We start from the raw sequence: 18,922 nt of genomic DNA, 5'->3' as shown, positions 1-18,922 counted from the left end.
TGGAGGATGGCCCAAGTCCTTGGGCCCTGCACCCCATGGGAGACCAGCATAAGTACCTGGCTCCTGCCATCGGATCAGTGTGGTGCGCTGGCCGCGGCAGCCATTGGAGGGTGAACCAATGGAAAAGGAAGACTTTTCTCTCTGTCTCTCTCTCTCACTGTCCACTCTGCCTGTCAAAAAAACAAACAAACAAACAAAAACCAAAAAAAAAACAAAAAACAAAAAAACAAACAAAAACAGCTCCTCAACAGTTGAGACAAGGGCTGTTCAAGTCATTGCTTCAGAATGTCAATTTCACTTCTACAGATTGTCTTTTAGGTGCTCTATTAGTTCACACAGATCAGGGAGAACATATGGTATTTGTCCTTTTGGGACTGGCTTATTTCACTAAGTATGATGTTTTCCAGATTCATCCATTCTGTTGTAAATAACTGCACTTCATTTTTTTGATGACTGTATAGTATTAAATAGTGTACATATCCCATAATTTCTTTATCCAGTCTTCAGTTGATATGCATTTGGATTGATTCCATGTCTTAGCTATTGTTAATTGAGCTGCAATAAACATGGGGGTGCAGATACCTCTTTCATATACTGATTTCAATTCTCTTGGGTAAATTCCCAGGAGTGGGATGACTGTTGTCATACAGTAGGTCTATATTCAGGTTTCTGAGGTATCTGCATACTGTCTTCCATAGTGGCTTTACCAATTTACATTCCCACCAACAGTGGATTGGGGTACCTTTTCCCCCACATCCTTGCCAGTTGACTTCTATATGAAAGCCATCTTAACTGGAGTGAGGTAAAACCTCATTGTGGTTTTGATTTGAATTTCCCTGACAACTAGTGATCCTGAGCATTTTTTCATGTGTCTGTTGGCCATTTAGATTTCCTCTTTTGAAAAATGTCTGTTTAAGTCCTTGGCCCATTTCTTAACTGGGTTGTTTGTTTTGTTGTTGTGGAGTTTCTTGATCTCTTTATATATTCTTGTTATTAAACCTTTACCAGGTGAATAGTTTGCAAATAATTTCTCCCATTTTGTTGGTTGTTTCTTCATTTTCCTGTTTATTTTTCAATTTTATATAATCCCATTTGTTGATTTTGGCTTTCATTGCTTGTGCCTCTGAGGTCTTTTCCAAGAACTCTTTGCCTGTGCCAATGTTTCGCAGGGTTTCCTCATGTTGTCTAATAGTTTGATAGTATTGGGTCATAGATTTAGGTCTTTAATCCATTTTGAGTGGATTTTTGAGTAAGGTGTAAGGTAGGGGTCTTGTTTCACACTTCTGCATGTGCAAATCTAGTTTTCCCATCATTATTTGTTGAAGAGTCTGTCTTTCTCCAGGGATTGATTTTAGCTTCTCTGTCAAAGATAAGTTGGTTGTAAATATTTGGAGTGATTTCTGGTGTTGCTATTCTGTTCCATTCATCTACTCATCTGTTTTTGTACCAATGCCAGGTTGTTTTGATTATAACTGCCCTGTAGTAGGTCTTGAAATCTGATATTGTGTCTGGCTTTCTTTCTTTCTTCTTCTTTTTTTTTATAATATAGCTTTAGCTATTTGGGATCTCCTGTGTTTTCATAGGAATTTTAACATCATTTTTTCTGTATCTGAGAAGAATGTCCTTGAATTTTGATTGGTATCACGTTGAATCTGTAAATTGTTTTCAGACGTATGGATATTTTTAGGATATTGATTCTTCCAATCCATGAACATGGAAGATTTTTCCATTTTTTGTATTGTTTGCTATTTCTTTCTTTAATGATTTGTAATTCTCATCATAGAGATCTTTGACATCCTTGGCTAAATTTATTCCAAGGTATTTTTTGTAGCTATTGTGAATGGAATTGATCTTAGAAGTTTTTTCTCAACTGTGTCATTGTCTTTGTATACAAAGGCTGTTGATTTTTGTGTATTGATTTTAAATGCTGCTATTTTTACCAAACTCTTCTATGTGTTCCAATAGTCTATTAGTGGAGTCTTTTGAATCCCCTATATATAGAATCATGTCATCTGCAAATTGGGATAGTTTGACTTCCTCCTTCCCAATTTGTATCCTGTTGACTTCTTTTGCTTGCCTAATGGCTCTGACTAAAACTTCCAGGATTATATTAAATGGCAATGGTGAGAGTGGGCATCCTTGTTTGGTTCCAGATCTCAGTGGGGATGCTTTCAACTTTTCCCCAATCAATAGGATGCTGGCTGTGGGTTCACCAATGATTGCCTTGATGCGTTTAGAGAATTTCCTTCTATACCCAATTTGCTTAGGGTTTTCATCATGAAAGGGTGTTGTATTTTATCAAATGCTTTCTCTGTATCTATTGAGATAATCATATATTGTTCTTCAGTTTGTTAATGTTATGTATCACATTGATTTGCAAATGTTGAACCATCACTGCATGCCAGGAATAAATCCGATTTGGTCTGGGTGAATGATCTGTATGATATGTTATTGGATTTGATAGGCTAGAATTTTGTTGAGGATTTTTGCATCTATGTTCATCAGGAAAAATGGTCTGTAGTTCTCTTTCTCAGTTGCATCTTTTTCAGGTTTAGGAATTAAGGTGATGTTGGCTTCATAGAAAGCATTCCCTCCCTTTCAATTGTTTTGAGTAACTTGAGAAGAATTGATAAGTAATGACTTTGCCTTGACATTTTTCAGTAAATATTTGTATTTTTTTTAACCTTGGATTTCCTTTGTTCTTTTACTGGGAGATTTTCTTCCATTACCTTTTTTCGTAGTGATGACCATGTTTCTGTGTTTCTGTGTGCAGCACATCCTTAAGTATTTGTTGCAATGCTGGATGGGTGGTGACAAAGTCTTTGAATTTCTCTTTGTTATGGAAGGTCTTTATTTCATCTTCATTTATAAATGAAAGCTTTGTAGGGTACAATATTCTTGGTTGAAAGTTTTTTTCTTAAGATTTGGAATATATCTTGCCATTCTCTCTTAGATTGTAGGGTTTTTGATGAGAAGTCCACTGTGAGTCCAATTGGAGATCCTCTAAAAATAATCTGGCATTTCTCTCTTGTACATTTTAGAATTTTTTCTTTATGTTTTACTCTGGAGAGTTTGATTACAATGTGTCGTGGTGACAATCTTTTCTGGTCATCTCTATTAGGATTTCTATGTGCTTCCTGTACTTGGATGTCCCTTTCTTCAAATTTGGGAAGTTTCTGGTATTAATTCACTAAAAAGGCCTTCTAATCCTATCTCTCTTCCATGGCATCAGGAACTCCTTTAACCTGTATGTTGGGTCGTTTGATAGTATCCTGTAGATTCCCAACAGTGTTTAGATTTCTAATTTTGTTTTTTTGTCTGACTGTATAATTTCCTGTGATTTGTCTTCTAAATCTGATATTCTTTCCTCTGCTTAACAGATCCTGTTGTTCAGGTTTCCACTGCATTTTTTATTTGTTCTATTGAATTCTTCATTTCCAATATTTCATTTTGTTTTCTCTTTAAGATCTCAATTACATGGGAGAAATTTCCTTTCATGGCATGTACAGATTTATTAGTTTGTGCATTTGCTTCTGATTACTTCTAAGTAATCCTACAATCAATTTGTTGAATTCCACTTCTGCCATTTCTTAAATTCCTTCATTTCACAGTCTAGTATTGAAGTATTGTATTCTTTGGGGGGCATCATGTTGTGTTCCTTATTCTTGTTTCTTGAGTTGCTGCGTGTATTATTTGACATTTGTGGAGATACTCGTTGGTTTCTTCTTTGTGTTTTGTGTGTGTGTGTGTGTGTTTTGCTGTGGTGGCTTTTATCTTTAGACTATGTCTGTGTGGATTAGTGGAGTGTCTACTTGCAGTGGATACCTAGAGGTGTGTGGTCGCTGTCACCAGGGAGCTCTGTTCAGTGCTCTAGGGTGAAGGGAATGTTGAGGTGACAGCCAGGTTGGGCGAGGTAAATCTCCTCTTTTTTTATAATCAGATGGGAGGTTTATTTTGCTCCATTGGCTACCATAGACTCAGCTCATTTGCTCTCCTCAAAGAAGACCAGTGGCTGGGCACTAGCTCCAGTGGGTTTAATATTCATCCATGCTTCCACAAGGACCACACAAAGGATCTGTGCAGTCGTCAGTGTAAGAAGATTCCCTGGCGATGTCCCTCATTAAGGAACCAGGGATCCCTGAACGTGTGGAGCCTCCCACAGTGACTGCACAAAGTCCCAGCCACACCCTGAGCCTTCCCACGCAGCCTCAGTGCTTTCACAGTTCTGCAGTCTCACTGTTTTCACAGTGCCAGCACACAAGCCTTCCACAGTCACAAGCACCCAGGCCCCTGTCAGTTCTCCCTGCCAGACTTAGGAGTCTCCACTCAGCTGGTTCCTGAGCGCAAACGTGAGCTAACGCAGCTGGTATGTATGTCCAAAATGGCACTTGCTCTATTGGCTTGTTCCAGGGCGCTGTTGGAGGGTGATCAGGGCAAGATAAACGTGCCCTCCATTTTTTTCTCCTCTAGTTTGGCAGGTACACTGTCTCCCACAGGATTCCAAGCCGGATTCCCTCCAGGCTTTTCCTGCAACTTTATCGCCAGTGGCTTGGGCTGGGTGCAGTCTGGTCTCACCTCACTCTCCAAAACTGGTGCTGAGGCTGTCTGTTGGGGGTCCTGAGTTGTGCATGTCCACAACCTCTATGCAGATCCACTGTGTCCCTCTAATTTGTGTGGATTTTCCTCTGCCATTTTCTCCCTAACTCTTCCCTGATACTGCACTCTCTCCACTTTTTTTAGAATTGTCTTCTCCTAGACTAGAGCAGTAGGCTCCCTCCCTACTCTGCCATCTTAATCCTGCAAGTCCGAGTGTGTGTTTGAAGCATTCCCCCAGAACATACAGCCTGGCTGAACTGTTTGCACTCTGGTTTATGTCTGCTTGCACACACTGAGCTGCTTCTGGGCACAGGACAGGCTAAAAACTTGGGATTCCTATTGGAGGAGGTCACAGGCCATGGCCTCTGAAAGGTCCCAGCAGCTGATACAAATTCCCCCCTGCCTGTTACTTAATGGCATGGAGACCAAGACACTCTTGTTTCACATATACAGCAGAAAATGGACTTCCTCTGCATTTTTCTGTTTGCTTTCCTGGCTTCCTGCTGATGGCCTCCAGGCCCACTTTGCAGCTTTGCTTACAAGTCACAAGGTCAACAGCTGGGTGTGAAAGGCCACAGACAGGGACACACCACTGGGATGGGGGACAGGGGGAGTGGGAGGGGGCAGATTTCTGGAAGCCAGGCTGCAGCTCATGGCAGGCTGGCCTTTCCATTCATGATTGTGGCCATACCAGTCACCTGGTGTAACTATCTACAGATGTAGATGTCCAGAAGGTCTCACACTTGCCTTTGATGTTTTCTGCCTGGTACTGAGCTACAGGGGGGTGCCCAAGAGGCCATCTTCACTGTTGGAATACAGACAACGAGTACCGAGTCTATTGGGACCAAATGTATTCACTCTATATTGTTCAAACTTAGTAATAATCTAAGAACTTTAATACCACCAAGTCGAGCTTTGTATGCCATACTTTCTGAAACATTATAATTCTATGAGGCAAAATCTTGATTCCACGTGGGCTGGTACACAGGTGTTAGCTAATCCCATCATTTAGTGCTAGTGGCTGCAGCTGCCTTAGAGAAAGGTGAACCTAAGCAAGGAGAGAGAAAAGTGCTTTAATGTCTCAAATCCTGTTTGGCAGCATCTCTATTGGGCTTCATTACCTACTTTATTAATACTTCATCTCTTTGTTCTCCGCCTGTTCATGCATGGACAAATCCTGGTCGGAAAGCCCTGGAAATCCAAATGTGTGGCTACTCTCTGAGCTTCTGCCAGGTTGTCTGTTCCTGCCTGGGCTGCAGGGAAGGGAGAAGCGCAGGACAGCGAAAAGGGAGCCAGAGTCCCATGCTTATGCTGCAGGCCCTCCCACCTGGACTTTTGGACTTTTCTCCCAGTGAATTTCCACAACTCAGGGAAAATTCAATTTCAGATGGAAGCAGGTACATTTCAATTTACATGCTGATTTACCTGCCATGTCGGATTTGCCTCTACCGCCTTTCATGAATGGGATAATTTACAAGGTGTCTTCAGGGAAGGAGGCATCGCTATCAAAAACTCACACTGAAAAAGATGACAGTGGATTTGAAAAAAAAATCCATGCAGAAATAAAATAGAGCTCCCCAACAATAACTTCCAGTTGAAGAATGGACTTTGGGGGAGGCTGAATCTATTCCAGCTCACAGCATGTTCTTCATTTAATGTTTTCATTACAGCAATTTGGGCTTTAAAGCTCAGAGGAGAACTAAGCAATGATGCCACATGGCTTCTACAATGGAAGAGAAAATCACCCAATTATGTAATTTTGTACTGGTACGATGCTTCTAGGCATGTGGAGGAAAGAAGTTACTCCTTTACTTTGTGATCTGAATCCTCTAATGAAGGGAACATTAATAATACACAAAAGATTAAGAACATTCAAAATAAAACTCAATATTCTATTATTTAAAATTAACAACATATAAGAGAGAGAACATCTTCCAAAGCATAATGCAGGTAACAGGCATCATAAGAAAAAGGGATTACATGACCAGATAAGTTTGGAAACCACCAAGCAGAACAGACAAGATCCTCTTTTGTAGGAACATTTAGGACCAAGGCACAACGTGGATTTCTGAGATGCTGCTATAGAATTTATGCTGCCCAGCTTATTAAAATATGCAAATAGATAAACAGATATGTTAATATTATTTAGATATATGTGTATATGAAATTATTTAAACATAGTTGAGACTAATGTATGCTGGAACACACTTTGGGAAACACTGGCATAGGCCTAATATAGGATAATAGACAAACCTAATTCTATCACAAACCACCTATTTAACTCTACTAAGCTTCATATAATTCTGATCACTTATCAGTTCCACTATATCGGCAGGCACCATGGCTCACTTGGCTAATCCTCCGCCAGCGGCGCCAACATCATCGGTTCTAGTCCCGGTTGGGGTGCCGGTTCTATCCCGGTTGCTCCTCTTCCAGTCCAGCTCTCTGCTGTGGCCTGGGAAGGCAGTGGAGGATGGCCCAAGTGCTTGGGCCCTGCACTCGCATGGGAGACCAGGAGAAGCACCTGGCTCCTGGCTTCAGATCGGCATAGCGCGCCGGTGAAGCAGCCATTTGGGGGGTGAACCAATGGAAGGAAGACCTTTCTCTCTGTCTCTTTCTCTCACTGTCAGACTCTGCCTGTAAAAAAAAATTCACTATATCATTCATTCTCAACACTTCATGATACCTCCTAGCTCACATAAAAGTATTCTTTATAACTACATTACAAAAGTACTGAGTAGCAAAAAGAGAAAGCAATCTATAACACTCAGCACTCAAGCCATCACCGTTGGCACTCTGCTGCTGCATTTTCTTTAATCTTTGGTATCTGTGCGGCACATACACGTACACACACAGCTCTCAAACAGAATCCAGGGACACACAAACCCACTCCCGCAGCAAATCTGGGCTCATACTGTGTTTCGTCATGCATTTATTTAACGTACTATGCAGAGGCATAGACTTTGCAAACCTTAAGGGCTACGCACAGTGCACAGCACCCCATGAGCATCTCAATCAGCCAGGATTTTGCTGTGAAGCATCTGCCATGTGCCAAGAGCTCTGTGTGGTCTATAAACAAATGCAAATACTGTCACTGTTCTTCAGACATGCAGTCTACTTGAGAGTGACAAAACAGACCCAGGGAGGAGTTACAGGACAGGCACGTGCAAAAATGAAGAGATGTGGATTATATCACAGGCATTCTGAAGAAGGCATGACCAGTGTGCGCTGGGGTAACAGAAGAATCACAGAAGGCAGAAGCCTGGCTTGGCCTTGGAGGGTAGAAAGGTTCTGAGTGAAAGGAAGGACAAAGTTCAGGGTCACAAATGCATATGGTCTGCCTGGCGGGGGTGGCCGTGGTGCCGAGAAAGATGGTGAGATCTTAATTCATTGTCATCTTGCTCAGTCTTGCTTTGGTGGACACGCTGCAGAAAGAAGTGACTGCTAGGTTTCCCAAAGGCACTAGGGCAAATTCCAAAGTCCACTGACCAACTGTATTGAGGAAGCGCAAACCCATGTTCATACCAAGTGAATACAATCAGTTGACAAATACATATTGAGCCACAACAATTCTCATTAGCAAATGCACTTCTTCCCCACTACTGAAACACATAAGTCATCCTGCACTCTGTCCCATTTTCAGGTACATAAGAGCTGTACTATTTATGCCAAAGCAGGTTTCAGAGAGAAGCAGTATTCCTTCTCAGAAGCTTTTCAAATCTTCGCCCAGTGCAGGCAACTTTCACTTACTACCTGCCTCCACCAAAATGGCAAGTCCAGCGATGCTGCTGTGTTTGATTTCACTCTTTTTCAGAGCTGAAAGAGGCAGTGCAGTTCACTTAAAAAATCAATGCTGCATTAGTGTCGTGCTATTTCCCTCCCCGGCCGGGTGACCCTCACCCCCACCCTCACCCTCACTCTCCAGCATCTCCTCCCTGTTAACAATTCCTCTGTTTATGGTCTTCCTGTACCTTACATTCTAATCTGGGAGCAATGCAGAGACTACGGTTGTACTGTCAGATGCTGCAATGGTGGTGTCTTGCAAGCATCTCCTTGTCACTGTGTCGCTTCTGCATGCTCTGTGTACACTATTTAATTCACCCAGAAGTGTTGGGGGACAGGTGACTCCAGTTCTGTTGCTGGAGGAGCTCCCATTGGGCTTTTAGGGGAAAGGGCTGTGTGATGTGGTGTGTGTGTGTGTGTGTGTGTGTAGGGGAGGTTCTCTCTCATGCATGATAGATATACCACGGCATGGTGATATGTAAACATGCCTGTGCATTAGCTTCCAATTCTAAGATCTATGCAATTTTTTACAGCTATATTGAAATAAAATTTTATATTGTAAAACTGTCATTTTAAATGTACAAGTCAGTTTTTTTTTTTTTTTGCAAATTAATAGACTTGTGAAACTATCACCATGATACAATTCAGAACATTTCTATTGCTGCCAAAGGAGTCCTTGTGCCCAGTTACTGTCACTTCCTAGTCCCATTCTCAACTTCAGGCAACCAAAAGGATGATTTCTGTCTATATGTTTGCTACCCTGGACATTTCATGTAGAAATGTAGATTTCTGTTGCTGACTTCTTTCATTTAGCATAATGCCTGTGGGCTCATGTGCGTGGTAGCATGGACCTGCAGTTCATTCTGTGCAGGCTGAATAGTACTCTATTGTGCAGACTTTGCTGACCCATTCATCTATCGAAGGACTGGTAGGTTGCTTCCAGGTCTTGCTACTCTGAAGAACACTGCTATGAACATTCACATGGAAGGCTTAGTGTGGATGTATGTTTATATTTCTCCTGGGTGGTCTAAGTAAGTTTTCAGGCCATTCTCTCAATAAATCTTCATTGACACCTACCTTGGGATGCAAGACAGATACAGTGCTTCCCTAGCAGAGCTTGTTTTGTCCAAGTATCTGTGCTTGAGGTATCCATATCTTAGAGGGTTAAGTGCCTCTCATTCTGTCCTAACAGGGACACTTCCTCGCTGCCAATCAGATTCCTCACCTCTGCCCCCTCTTTTTTTTCTGGACTGTTCAGGGAAATACAGTGCCTGATGAATAATATCTCATTTCATTAAAGATTTAATCATTTATTTGGAAGAGTGAGACAGAGAAAGAAAGAGAGAGGAAGGGAGGGAGGGATGGAGGGAGGGAGAGAGAGATCTTCATTTGCTGATTAATCTCCCAAATGGTTGCAATCACCAGGGTTGGGCCAGGTCAAAACCAGGAGTGAGGAACTCCATCTGGGTCCCCAACATGGATAACAGGGGCCCAAGCACTTGAGCTATCTTCCACTACATTCCGAGGCAGGCTAGCATGAAGCTGCACCAGAAATGGAGAAGCTGGGATTCAAATTGGCTCTCTGATACGGAATGTAAGCAACAGCAAATCTGCAGTACCATAATACCAGCCCCACAACTGCCCATTATTTGGTCACTGATGGACACATGAGCTCAGGGTCTGACCACCAAACTAAATAGCCTTTGCAAAATGAGGAGATTGAAAGAACACTTTTGTTTATGGCTGTTTCAAGTACAACTTATCTCTGCCAAAATGCATTTCAGGCTTTGTTACCTCATCTACTCATGGAATACATGCTCAATGCATTTATGTGTTACTGGGTATTTTTTTAAAAGCAGTAGTAGAAAAGAAAGAAATAGTCTTGCATAAGGAGCTGTCACATGTATAAGGCCACCACATGCCCTGTTTTTTCCAAAGTGATCCTTACTTCCATATCCCAATGTCTCATGCCCACTTGTACTTACTTGCAAGACCATCTGTGTGGATTCCTGGACTTTGAGTCAGAAAATACTCCCACTATTCATCTATGGCTGAGGGCCCAGCCACTCCTAACTAATGCTGGTCCTAGGGAAAGAATGGAATTCACGGATAAGTGAAACTGGATGCCGACCCTGGGTAAAGCATAAGGAAAGGGCATAGGAAAATAAAGGGACAAGCGCTGGTTAATCACCTGGTCTAGACAGCACGTACTTTTTCACCTGCCCTTATGCTGGTGGTCAGTATGATTAGTTGGGCAGCTGGGACTGAGAGTCACTGTCCCAAGGTCACACAGGTCAGTGGGCTGGACTGCTGAGATGCAGTACCAACCTGGGCCTGTCTGATTCCAAAGCAGCAACAGGAAAAGATGGTGCCATTGTTCGCTCCTGATCAGGGCCATGGCGCTGCCCACATCAGTTGGAACTGCCCATCATGAAGCAGTACTTCAGATTCGCAGAGGACAGATTCGCAGACCACATTTCTTAACCTAGAAGAGCCAGAGCGTGTACAGGACTCTAGCTAGGGTTTGCTATCCTGAAATGTATTATGGAACTGAAGGAATGTGTTCCTGCAAATGTTGGGTCCCTAACATCCAGGGTGGCTATTTGGAGATGGGCATCTAAGGAAGGTAATTATGGTAAAATGAAGTCACAAGTTTGGGCTCTAATCTGAAAGGATTTGTCACCTTATAAGACGGAATGAATTCACTCTTCCCTTATACCCCACTCTCTGCCCTATGCAAAGAAGGGGCCAGATGAAGACACAGCGTGAAGGCAGCCGTCTGCCAACCAGGAAAAGAGCCTTCCCCAGACCCTGAGCACCTTGATCTCAGACCTCCAACCTCTAGACTGAGAAAATACACTCATGTATTTTTAACCACGCCGACTATGATTCGTCATCCCGGCAGCCTGTGCGGACTGACGCAAGGTTGCAGCGGCGGGGGCGCCATGACTGTGAAGGCATGAGGCACCGCTAGGAGGCGCCACTGTGCGGGGTGTGGATGACAAGCCGCAGATGGCAGAAAGCTTATTCTGAAGACCTATTAGGAGAAGAAATAATCACACAGGATTAGAAATAGTAGATACTAGCTCACACTTGTGGGCCTCTTGAGAACGGCTTCGACCTTTGCTGGAATCAGAGGGTAGAGACAGGGGAAAGTGTGGCAGCTGCTTTTGGGGATGAAGTGGGGGTGGTGCAGCTTTCTTGTGATCCCCCTGCAGTTCTCCCATGGGGCAGTCTGAGAGCTGCTGTGAGCCGGCCTCGATCCGGCCTCGAGCCCACCGTCAGGGCCGTTTCAGGGCCCTGGAATTTCCACTTCACTCCCACACGTCCCAGTAACATCACCTGCTGCACTGGAGCTAAGGCGAATTACGACTCGTGAGGAACTGACTGGGTCCGGATAAGCTTTAAGTAATCCTGTTTGTACTTTGGGGGACGGGCCCACGTCTGTTCTCAGGAGGGAACAGAACACCGTGTGTCAACATTTGGTCCGGAAACATGGGAGCTTAAGGGATCCCTGTTAATCCGCCTGCTCTGCTAGTTGTGGCCTGTGCGGCCTCTTGGAATTTCAGCCTGCTCCCGCCCTGTGCACATTATGCTTTCCAACACACAGCAGGCGCTCACATAGCTGATGGCCTTGGCCACTGCATGATGTGTCCTGCAGAAAAACAGTGTTTGTTTCATTCTTTCTTTGAAAGGCAGAGTTATAGAGAGGTGGAGGCAGACATACACACACACACACACACACACAGACATCTTCCATCTGCTGGTTTACTCCCCAGATGGCTGCAATGACTGGAGCTGAGCTGATCCTAAACCAGGAGCCAGGAGCTTCCTCCAGGTTTCCCACGCAGGTACAGGGACCCAAGCACGTGGGCCATCTTCCACTGCTTTCCCAGGCCATAGCAGAGAGCTGGATGGAAAGTGGAGCAGCTGGGATCCGAACCGGTGCCCATGTGGGATGCCAACACTGGAGGCAGTGGCTTTACCCGCTAGGTCATGGCGACAGCCCCCCAAAACAGTGTTTTCTAAATATATGCGCCAGTTCTCAGCCATCGCTGTAAATTTAGAAGTCAGGATTGAACTCACTCTCAAGAACCAAGGTAGCACTGATCTTAAGGTGTTGCATATGATCCCCTGCCTTCATTTCCCACTCAAGGGTATGAATTTTCAGCAATGGAGGGTAGCATTGCAGAGCTCATCCCTGGGCATTGAGGCTGTAACATAAAAACACCTCGGGTGATTACTGATGCCATAAATAAGAGTGCCAATTGTTAAATCAACAACAGGAGTCACTGTGCACCTGCTCCTCATGTAGGATCTCTGTCCTTAATGTGTTGTACTATGTGAATTAACGGTATAACTGGTACTCAAACAGTACTTTATACTTTGTGTTTCTGTGTGGGTGCAAACTGTTGAAATCTTTACTTAGTATATACTAAATTGATCTTCTGTATATAAAGATAATTGAAAATGAATCTTGATGTGAATGGAATGGGAGAGGGAGGGGGAAATGGGATGGTTGCGGGTGGGAGGGAGGTTATGGGGGGAAAATCCGCTATAATCCAAAAGTTGTACTTTGGAAATTTATAATTATTAAATAAAAGTTAAAAAAAAAACACCTGGGGTTGGGTATTGTGGTGCAGAGGGTTGAGTTGCTGTCTGGGACCCTGGCAACTCATGTGGGCACCAGTTTGAGTCCTGGCTGCTCCACTTCAGAGCCACCTCTTTGCTGGTGCACCTGGGAGGGCAGTAGAGGATGACCTTAGTGCTTGATATCCTGCACCCATGAAGACCCAGATGGATTTCCAGGATCCTGGCTTCAGCCTGGCCCAGCCCCAGCTGTTGTGGCCATCTGCGGGGTGAACCAGTGGATGGAAGATCTCTCTCTCTCTCCTTGTTATATTTTTATCCCTCTCTTTATAACTCTACCTTTCAAATAAATATTTAAAAAAAGGAGGTGGCTGGCACTGTGGCGCAGCGAGTTAAAGCCCTGGCCTGAAGCACTGGCATCCCATATGGACGCTGGTTCTAGTCCCTGCTGCTCCACTTCCCATCCAGCTCTCTTCTATGGCCTGGGATAGCAGTAGAAGATGGTCCAAGTCCTTGGGCCCCTCCACCATGTGGGAAACCCAGAGGAAGCCTCTGGCTCCTGGCTTCGGATCGGTATAGCCCCGGCCATTGTGGCCATCTAGGGAGTGAACTAGCGGATGGAAGACCTGTCTCTCTCTCTCTCTCTCTCTGTCTCTACCTCTCTCTGTAACTCTGTCTTTCAAATAAATAAATAAATAAACATCCAGGGCCATCCCCAAGTCTAGCTTGCATGTTGCATTGCATCTTATTGAGGCTTTACTGCATCTTTGTTTGCATCACCTCATCACCTGGGGTCCATCCAGAGTGCAGTGGCTTCTGGCTGCTAAGATTCGTGGAGCAAGTTTTATCCATGTAGCAGTTCTTTTCATCTCCTGATCAAATACCAAACCTCACTCCCTGCCTGAAATCAGGATTCTTGTCTAGTTTACAGAAATGCTGGCTGCTCTCAAAAGATATTCACATCTTACAATTTGGGACATGCTCAATTGGACTTGCCCCAAATGGTGGAGTTAGAATCATGCCAGGGGATCCCAATACAATCCAATCAAGGTGGCATGTACCAATGCCATCTCACTAGTCCAAGTGATCAATTTCAGTTCACAATTGATTACATTGATAGGTCTAAGAGTCAAAAGGATCACACAAACAAGAATAGTGTCTGCTAATACTAGCTGATAGAATCAAAAAGGGAGAGAATGATCCATCATGGGAAGCAGGATACACAGTAGACTCATTGAATGGCAGATGTCCTAAATAGCACTCTGGCCTCAGAATCAGCCCTTAAGGCATTTGGATATGGTTAAGAGCCCATGAGAGTATTTTAGGCATGGAAAGCCAAGACACCCTGGGGAAAAAAAAAAAGACCTAAATGAAAGATCTCTGTGAGTGAGAGTGAGATCCCAGTGGAAAGAATGGGGCCATCAAAGAAGGAGGTACCTTTCTCTGAAGGGAGGAGAGAACTTCCACTTTGACTATGACCCTGTCGGAATAAGATAGAATTCGGCGAACCCAAAAGGCTTCCATAGCCTTGGCAACTCATGACTAGAGCCTAGGGAGATTACTGACGCCATAAACAAGAGTGTCAAATTGTTAAGTCAACAACAGGAGTCACTGTGTACTTACTTCTCATGTGGGATCTGTCCTTAATGTGTTGTCCAATGTGAAGTAATGCTATAACTAGTACTGAAACAGTATTTTTACACTTTGTGTTTCTGTGTGGGTGCAAACTGATGAACTCTTTACTTAATATATACTGAATCGATCTTCTGTATATAAAGATAATTGAAAATGAATCTTGATGTGAATGGAATGGGAGAGGGAGTGGGAGATGGGAGGGGTGCGAGTGGAGAGAAATTATGGGGGGGGGGAGCCAATGTAATCCATAAACTGTACTTTGGAAATTTATATTTACTAAATAAAAAAAATAAAAAAATAAAAAAAAGATCTTCACATCTGTCCAAGTGCAACTTCTCCCACTGACAAATACTTTGAACAAGTGTCCTGCCATGGTTTCCCCATCTGCAAACACTCACTCCTTGGAATCAGGCTTGAAGACCAGCACACACACATACAAACACACATACTCTCACATGCTAGATTCCTTATAGTTTCTGGTCTCAATCCCTTAGAGCTCTGGTCTGTAGCCTACAGCTAGTGATGGGTTTTAATCAGATAAATCAATATCCGTTAATGAGTAAGCTTCTTAATAGACTCATAGAATGTGCCTGCTGAAAAAGCCTACAAAAGATCTACTCTAATCTCCTCCCTTTTCAGAAAAAGAAGCCCAGGTTCCGAGAGTCTGATGTATTAATTAGCCAATGGGGGAGTGGGAAATGAGCTGGGGGGGGGTCCCAACACCTCAGCCAGCCTTCCCCCTTCTAAACCCTTCCCCGCAAGCTACAAGATGTCTTAACCAGTGAAATGTATCACTTGCCAAAAAGGCTTTTAAGAATTAAATCTCATCTTGGCTCTCCCAACAGAGCTACTCTGAACCCTTTCCCACCTCTTCAAGCCTTCCATCCCATCCATCACTTTTGGCAGATGGTTCCACTTCCTTCGTTACAAAGAGGATCAAAGTCACCAGCACAGGTCCTTGGCTTTCCTCCTCCACAGCCTCAGGTTCCTCTGTCTTTGTGCATCATCTCTTCCCATGCTCCTTTTCAGGACTAATCACCCCCTTTACCTGTCTCGTGCTGCCCTCCCAAGCCCCTCTGCCTCCTCCAGGCCACCACTGCATAATCACCTTTCTCTCGGGGAAACCTTAGCCCTGTCCTGAAATCAGGCTCCTTCTCTAGTTTACAGAAATGCTGGCTGCTCTCAAAAGATCTTCACATCTGTCCAAGTGTAACTTCTCCCACTGACAAATGCTTTGAACAAGTATCCTGCCATGGTTTCCCCATCTGCAAACACTCACTCCTTGGAATCAGGCTTGAAGACCAGCACCTACTTAACATTGACTCTACAAAATGATCCTCTCTTGGCCGCATTTGATGCAACATTCTTTCTTAGCTTTCTTTCCAAGGCTTCCATGATGCCGTTTTATCTGGGATCTCTGGCCTAGTGGTTTAGAACTCTCTTCTGATTCCCCTATATCCTGCATGGATGTGGCCAATATGATTGTGTCTTGCACTTCATTCCCCAATCAACTGATGTGTCCCTCAAATTCCACCACCTTTAACCCACCGCCTTGCTTGCAACACACCTGCATCTGAAGGCACTGCCAAGGCCTCAGACTCAGCTTGTGTCAATTTCAGTCCCCCATCTCTCCCTCCCAGATGTGTTTTCCCTCCAATCTTTGCTGCTACTGCTAATGGTATCTCCACTTCCCAAGATGTTCAGGCTAAATCTTTCAAAGCTGTTTTTGATGGCTCCCTTTTCGGCCCTTCTACTTTAAACCATTACCATGATCTATAGATTCCTTCTCTATCCTGTCCTTGTCCTCACTATAAGGTGGGGAAGCGGTCAAGATAGGGCCGTACCACATGGCAGTTGTTTCATAGAGTGAATTACCCAGCTCTCTGTACTCCATGTCCTTCCTACAAAGTGGGAGAAACACTAGGATCTACTACAGCAGTAGGGATGCTGTGGCAGCTGAATGGGTAACCCAGGTAAGAGCGAGCAGAAGCACATGTTACTACTTGGTTACAGCCATTCGCTTCTGCTTGGACTGCTGCAATCACTTCCCAACGTTTCTCCTTGTCCCCAGTGGGTGATTTCCACAAGCATGCTCAAACTTTTTCCCACGATTAATATGATACATGCACACACACGTGCATATACACACACACACACACCTGAAATAAATGATTCCAATCCACTCTCACAATCCATGTGATAGACGTTTGTTGTTTTACTCTATCCTTTAAACAATACTTGTGACAATGGCAACAGCCTTCAGGGTCCAGCTGGAACACCTCTGCTCAACATGACTCCTATTTTCTCAGACTCAGGTGGTGTCTTTCTTCTCTGGCTCTCCCTCCCTACTTGTTTCAATTCACTCCCTGCCAGCCCAGCATCCAGGATGCGTCAGAATGGGCCCACTGTCCACCTTAGCCTCTTCCCTTGCTATTCCTCGGCATATGTAGATAACCTAAGCTCCTGGCTTAGCAGGCCATTTGCAGGTCTTCACCAAGTGCCACCTCTCCTGTATCACGGAGCTCCCTCTGCCTGGAATGCCATGTTCTTACTGCCCACCATGCTGCTCTGATCAGACTCCAAGGAAAAGCAATCGCAGTGAATGTGTGGATTCCTTGCCTTGACTTTTGTGATGAGAAGGATCCTGAAGCCACATCCAGCTCAGCAGGAAAGAGTGTCCTCTTAGCTGATGTCATTTTGACAAAGAAGGTGGTAAGGCTGGTAAGAATCACATAGTGGCCATCTGAGTTTCAGCCAGAAGTGAGTTTGCCCTCTGCTGAAATGCACCATGTCTTTTATGTTCCTTCTACAGAATTAAAAATACACATTTCAACATGTCATCCTCATTTGTGTGCATTTCTGACATTTCTCATTTGTTTAGGAGCTCTGCTTGGGTTAAGGATTGTATTTTACTTATCTCAGAATCTCCTGAATCTCTTCATTCTCTTGCAAATATTAGAGAATACATTTGATCACCACAAGAAAGACTTTTTTTTTTTTTTAACTTTTTTTTGTTTGTTTGTTTTAGGCTTAGGTCTAGCCAACTGGGAGAAGATCTTTGGGAGGGAGAGCCCTTTGGTGGTGTTTCCTATGATCTCTCTCAGATTGGGCCAGCACGAGTGGGTCCACGCATGTACATAACTGAGCATTCCAGGCTAACAGTCTATTGACAGAGAGACAAGGAGCAGCTAAGACTTCCTGGAGCAGACACACTAAGAATATGGCCAACAGCCATGGGCGCCATGAGCACTGGTGGTGGTCCAGACCACTGGGTCATACTGTGGTAGGAGTTTTCGGGAGCAAACACTTCCTGAGCACCTAGGAAGTTTCATGAGCTGATGTCATTCTCTCTTGTTCTCAAAGGAAACACACTTGTGCAAAGGCCTGGCCACATTTGCAGCAGGGCAGATATGGATGTGTAGCCTGGCACTCTTGTTTCCAACCCTGGGACCCTGTGTGAACGACTCCCCGGGTCTCCATTTTCTCATTTGTAAAGTGAGGCCAACGCTGTTTACCCTTGCTTTGGGAAGAATGGATAACATGGAGCAATTACTCCCAGCAAAGCACCTGCAACATGGTAGACATTTACTAGAAAACATTATTATTCAGTTGCTAAGAGGGATCTATCATCACCTCTACTTTCATTCAAGAGAGCTCATTCCTAGAGAGTTTTACTCAATAGACAAAAGTCACTCAGACAGTGTGAGGCTTGGGCACTAAACTCAGTCCACCCAACTCCGAAGTCTTCACTCTTTCCACGGCACAACCCAGTGCCAGCCTCTTGGGGGGACTTGTACTGCTCTCATCCATTAACTGCTATCAAGTAACATTGAATGTGAATTAGCTGATTGTGCGTATAGGTGATTCTGGTAAACACTGCTCCACTCGAAATGTTATGGGTCAATACTCAGGGTCTGCCCTGATAGGGAAGCCAGGAGAAGGATTCAAAAACAAGCTGTGTTGTCAGATAGGACAGAGGCCATCAACCTGGCCAGATACTGCTTGTCAAGCCCACTCTGCCCCTACTTCCTGCCAAGCCTCCACACGTTCTGTCTCTGTCACCTCTGCCTGAAATCTGAAACGGCCTCTCCTTCCCTCCAGGTTCCCCCTGCCCCCATTGTGACACCTTTACCTCAGAAGGCCTCACTTCAGGAAGGACCACTCCCTCAGGAAAGCCGCCCCCTCAGAAAGGTCTCCTCAGACTGGCCTCCTCCTCAGAAGCCCCCCACCCCCTCACAAAGGGCTCTCCCTCAGGCCAGCTTCTCCTTAGAAGGTGTCCTCCTCATTTAGGCTTCCCTGAGGAAGGGCTCCGAGCCGC

General features: G+C 44.3%; 1 protein-coding gene across 5 annotated transcripts in view; it reads right to left on the bottom strand.

Annotated features, from left to right (window-relative positions):
- SLC35F3 (solute carrier family 35 member F3) overlaps positions 1-18,922 on the bottom strand; it is a 416,207-nt gene that overhangs the window by 95,172 nt on the left and 302,113 nt on the right. The window lies entirely within an intron of this gene.

This window comes from Oryctolagus cuniculus, chromosome 13, assembly GCF_051225735.1.
Source record: "Oryctolagus cuniculus isolate XC-2025 breed Fujian yellow rabbit chromosome 13, ASM5122573v1, whole genome shotgun sequence".
Taxonomy (NCBI): domain Eukaryota; kingdom Metazoa; phylum Chordata; class Mammalia; order Lagomorpha; family Leporidae; genus Oryctolagus; species Oryctolagus cuniculus.
Note: the sequence above shows the minus strand (reverse complement) of the source record. Positions and strands in the feature narration are given on the sequence as shown.